This window comes from Sciurus carolinensis, chromosome 11, assembly GCF_902686445.1.
Source record: "Sciurus carolinensis chromosome 11, mSciCar1.2, whole genome shotgun sequence".
Lineage (NCBI taxonomy): Eukaryota > Metazoa > Chordata > Mammalia > Rodentia > Sciuridae > Sciurus > Sciurus carolinensis.
In genome coordinates, this window is record NC_062223.1 from 115,405,404 (window position 1) to 115,411,403 (window position 6,000).

The window sequence follows — 6,000 nt, forward strand, 5'->3', positions numbered from 1 at the left end:
AATAAATTATGCATTCTCACTAGTGCTATAATATCTGGGATCCTGATTATCCCCCAAAGCCTGTGTGTTAACTGCTTGGTCCCCACGGTGGTGTTCTTGGGAGGTGGGGCCTAGTGGAAGATCTTTAGATTATTGAGAATTTGCCCTTGAAAGATACAGTGAGATTCTGACTTCTTCCTCTTCCTCTTTTTCTTCCTGGCTGTGAGGTGAGTGGATTTGCTCTGCTGTGTGCTCCTGCCACAGGCATAAAGTGACAGGGCCAATCAATCATGAACTGGAACCTCCAAAACTAGAAGCCAAAATAAACCTTTTCTTTTTACAAGTTAATTATCAGGTAATTAGTTATAGTGACAGAAAGGTGACTAACATAGACAACAACACGAGCAACTGGCTGAAACACTATAAATTACTTGCTGTAATACAGACGCGAACAAAAGGCAATGGAAGCTCAGAGGACCTAACCAGAGGGGTGCTTTTTAACCACCATCATAGAGCCCAACAGAACAGAGAAGAGATTTGTATCACAATGCTGCCAAGTTCTCTAACAAGAGAAACTGATAGACTGGAAAACCCAGGGTGCTAAATGTGGGAAGTTCAGATGACATTATGGACATTAAGAGAAAAACTTAACACAGACTGGGCCTGCTCAAAGAAGACTTCTTGGTACCTTGCACTAGGACATGGAAGATGCTACTTGAAAGAGGGGGGAATAAATGTTTGGTGGAATTTAGTCAAGATAAGGAGGTAAGAACATGCATGAGATGTCTGGAAGTCTTGCCCGGCCCCTTGGCAACACCTCTTCCACTTCTTTTCCAGCTCCCATTTATCAGGCAGCAAAGGATTTCCTTTTATGGTAATAATCAGGGGCATTCCTCTGGAACTGCAGGCAAAGGAACCTACTCTTTGGGTCCATTCCTTAGGAAGAGAGGATTGCCAGAGCCCCTGAAGAGAGGTTTGACTCTTACAGGTGACCAGTGTCCCACTTGAATTATGGTCTTAAGTCTGGAAAGTGAAACACTGATTCTCACCTCTCTCCCACCTCCAGAAGGGAGGATTAAAAGATGGAAAGTTAAAATTTTTTGCCAAATAAGAAAAAAATGTTTTCTTATTTGACACATTCAATGTGTCAATCTACCTCTAAAGAATTATTGGGCATTCGATATTCATGTTCTCGCCTATGTTATCTTTAGATGTCTCCTTTCAGGGCATCTCAAGGTATTGAGAGCTCATGAAAAGTTCCAGATAAAGATGCAAGATGCTGGGGAATCAATAACATGTATTGAGTGTCTACTAAATGCCAGGCACTATTCTAAATGCTTTGCTTTACATGCATAACTCAGTTAACAAGGGAATGGCCCTGTTGCTGTGACTATTGAGCCCCCTCTGACTGCAGCATGGACATAGTGGGCTGGCAAAATGTAAGAAGCTATGTGTGCAAACAGCTTTTTATAATGGTCAGGAAAAGACATGACTCCTGGCCCATTTTAATTATTTTATTCTGCTCACCCTCCCCTCCCTGGCTCTGAGATTATTTCCACATTATTCCATATGCAGGCTAAGCTCTCCTGTGCCCTCCCCCACTAACTCCCAGTAGGCTGCAGCTTGATAAAGTGTCACTCACACCCATTTCCTGGAAGCTCCTCCTTGGGCAAGTAGCACCGCTAGTTGAGTTCCTGAACATAGCTATTATTGGACCACCATGTGGCCCTGGGAAGAAACCCAGTGACAAGTGCAGAACGGGAGCCTCCAGAACAATGTCTGGTTGTCATGATGGCATGTTGGAAATTTGATCATTTTACTCTGCCTAAAGAGAAACCTCCGCATGTCACCACCAATCATGCAAACTAGGCTCTTAAAATGAGATTAGGCTGAAACATAACCAATCAAAGTTGGAGTCTCAATTGCTCTATGACTTCATTTAAAGTTTCAGTGCCAGCAGGAAGAAAAAAGAAATCAATAGTACATTTTCTTCGTCATCAATTTTGCTTTTTGCTAAATGAAAATGCTTATATCCCCTCCCTGTTGCCTCCAACCATGGAAGAGGTTACTTCTCTGCACCTTCCAATCTTTATCCCTCCTCCTGTGGAGACAGCTGAACTCGTGCAAAGAGCATTCTGGAGAGCAGAGTTGTGCAGGTGGCCTCTTTGTATGAAGCACTTGAAAGTACTGCAGAGGATGACTTCTCAGTTAACTAAATATTTTTGAGTACAGCATCCTTGCCTGGAAGGCTTTCCTGCCTCAATGGTGCGCCCCTGACCATGCTCTCTACTGTGCTGGCTGCTGCGGTTCTTGTAGCTGAAGAGTCGATGGTGTACTTACTCCAAACTCTCAAGACCCCAGAGGCCCATCCCAGCTTCATGCCCAGTACCAGCTGCAGCTCCACCCTTGTAGAAGGGAATCTGATAGAGGAGGTGGGTGTACTGTGAACCCATTCGTGGGCTTTGGCTACCGAAGTAGCAAAGGGACCTTATTATAAGATGGTCCAACTTGTTCAGGTGTAGAAGCACTGAAAGGGTTTTGCTGAACAATAGAGGACTTGCTTCCTGCTGCCAAAGCAATCCTTCAGTAAGTGACCTTTAAGAACTCTCAGGGAGCGCCCGTTTATATTGGCTCCTAGATGGTCCCCTTCCAGGACTTTGCTCACTTGGCCACATTTGGAAAGAAAGAAAGAGAAAAATTTGCAATATAGGGGAGAAAAAAACATAGGTCCGTGGGCTGGAAACTCATTTCCTGAGGAGCCAGAGCCCAGCGCCTTGCTCTCTGGGACTCAGCGAGCTCCAGGAAGCTGGACCACTCACTGAATAAGTCATTGAGGACGTGTGGTTTAATTAACTCGCCCAAAATTCCTCCTCTCCCTTTCTCACTTTTGCTATTAATATTTTTCGATATCTGATAATGCAGTGTAGTTAATTCTTTCTGGCTTTATAATGAACACTGCCATAATGAAAACGGTTAGCAGTGCTTCAGGCAGCTTTTAATTATCCAGCCGAGCAGGTAAAAGCACTTTATTCTTCCTCTTTTTTTCCCCTTACTTAGCAATTAATGGAGGAGCTCCGTGGCACTTACTGTACCTTTTTTTGTTTTCTAATGGCTGATGCTGCACGAGCGGGGAGGCCTTACTGTACCCCTGCTACTACCAAGTGAAAACTTGGAGCCTGCGTGGCTGCATTGCCGGCCTCTGACTGGTGGGGTGGAAGTGTTTCTGTGCTGGCTGCAGGTTTATCTAATTAAAAAGCTGGGTTACCTAGAGTTTTGTTACTGATTCCCTGGCTTGCATTTTTCTGTCTTCCCATCTTCGTCCAGAGACCCCCAAAATGCTTTTATAGCCCAGCTGGCCTTGCTTGAGAGTAGGCATTTTCCTCATTCTATCTAATAGAGCCCTCTTCCTTCTGTTCTCCATGATAACAGCAGCCCTGGGGCTGTTCTCCTTACTTTACAGGCAGGGAAACTGAGGCCCAAAGAGATCATTTACCTGGCTGAAGGCCCTTTCTCCAGACCTGATGATGCCATTGCTGGATATGAAGAATGATAGCACCGGCCTAACTGTGAAGCTACCTTACAGGAGGGATGTGGGGTGAGGGAGGAGTTTAAAATTATATGAGCCACTTCCAAGTCTGTTGATCAATAAAATTACTGGGAGAACATTTTTACAAGGGGTAGAATTATTTGCACGATTCCTCCTTGTTTTGCAAATATAATGCAAAAAATAGTTCTGGGAGTGAACAGGGTGTGTGTGTGTGTGTGTGTGTGTGTGTGTGTGTGTGTGTGTGTTCATAGCTTGAAAAAAGCTGAAGCTCTCTAAGACTCTGTATGCAGATCTCTGGAGAGAGATAAGATCCCAGGATCTGCTGAGAAGGAAGACATGGAGATGACAAGCTCAGGGAAGATTCGAAATCTCAAGTTGTATGGCATGGTCCTGTGCAGAGTCCACCAGAAGGAAAAGATACTGGAAGCAGAAGATAGGAACATAACAGGGAAAAGCAGCGATCCATTCTCCTGGGCTCCTGGAACAGGCCAGTTATCACCCTTGCCCAGGGATAGAGGTACCAGGAATAAGGACTTGGCATCTAGGAATAAAAAGGGATCACTGTTAGGACTGAAGCCCTTCTGAAGGTAGTTCATGATGTGACGTTCACCACAGAGGTGCTGCTCTAAGCATCGCTGTCCTACAATATCCTCTGGTAGTACAAACGTCATGAAAAGTGGAGATAAAGGGCCAGTTTTGTTGCAGACATTGTGGCAAACATTTGGTGCCTTCTCCCTGCACACCAGGTTCAGAAACTTCTGGCTGGATAAAGATCACTAATGCCTTTGTGACTCGAGCTTGGAACTTTGCAGACCCTTGGTACACACTTTGAAGCTTTGGTTTCCTGAGGCCCTGTAATGTGATCTTAAGTTGAGGTTAAAATAACAACGAGGCATTTTTACTGCCAGTGCAAACTTTAGCAGTAGCAACAGCAGTGTTGGATGTGGAGAGCTGCCGGCAGGAGCAGCAAGAGAGGCTCAGGCCTTCGAAGTTCCCAGAGTTTTGGGGAGAATTCTAGAAGACTACTTTGCAGGTACCTTGGTGGTCTTAGGTTCATGGGACTGTGCAAGACTGTCTTCAGCTGTGACCCCATAGCTGCGGCAGCCACAGGATGCTGGCTGAGCGTTCTTACGTTCCAGTGCTCCACTGGCCTTTGGGGGCAGGACTGGCCCCGTAACCTGAGTCTCAGAAGTTCTAGGACAACTGGGGAAGGGAGGTAACTCCAGGGTGAACACAGGCTTTTCTGCTACGTATTCAAATTGATGGAATCTGTCACAACACTTACCTGAAATTTGAACAGCACTTTGACGGTTTCAAAACAATAGCACATCCATTCTCACACCTGATTCAAATAACATTTTCAAATGTCAGTCAGGAAAGTGTTTCATTCTCCCCATTCTACTGACAAAAAAGCCAAAGCAACATGAGGTTACCTCCCTCTATTAAGGAAAGATTCTCAACTGGAGGCCACCTTGCTCCCCAGGGGAGATTTGGCCACACCTGGAGACACCTTTCTTGTTACAACTGGGAAAAGAAGTGGATGCTACTGGAGTCTAGTCTGTGGAGGCCAGGGGTGCTCTGAACACTGGACAAGGCACAACGCAACCCTCGTGACAAGGAATTACTAGGCTCAAATATCCATCACGCAGAGGTTAAGAAGTCCTGCTTGAAGGGCATACAGCTGATCGGAGGAAGACCTGTGGTTTTTGTACTGGCGCCCACTGTTCCATAACACCTGTCATTTGTTAAATATTTGTGGGGAACAAGCGCTGTTCTAAGTGCTTTGCCCCCATCAACTCAATCCTCAAAACAGTCCTGGGTGCTTCACTTCACTTTGCAATCAGAACACTGAAACTCAAAGTCTTTCCAGTGATAACTTTCCAAAGGGCATGTAGAAGAATTAGTAGTTGAATCCTTGTCACCTTGTCCCCAGCCCTCTCCTATTGCTACTTCCCCATATGGCTCCCTGCATCTTAGCATAGAGAAGAAACTGTTGGGCTTGGCCAGTACCATGCTTGAAACAGCATCCTGGTGGACTGTGTGATCAACTGCTTCGGATCTCACCAACACTACAGAAAACCAATTGCAAAACATTGTTCCCTCTTGTTCTTTTCACAGTATGAATTCAAGTTTTGGGGAACCCAGGGACCATGACATTTTCTATTCATTTCTTTCTTTTTGTACCTATGACACAAAGAATGCATGTGTGTCATTCATTCACTAATTCACATACTCACTCGAAATATTTTTATCAAGGGTTGACAATACAAAGAGGTTAGAAATGTATACAGCCTCTCATTCCCAAGTTACTGGCAGTTTATTGGCACAAACAAGCCTTAAAAATAATTATATTACAATGTTCTTACTTGAGTGATTGACAGATGGTCATAGGAGTGCAGAAAAGGGGCCCTTCCAGCCTCTGGGAGGTGGAGAATCAGACAAGGCTCCTGGGAGACGATAACTGTGTAGAGTTT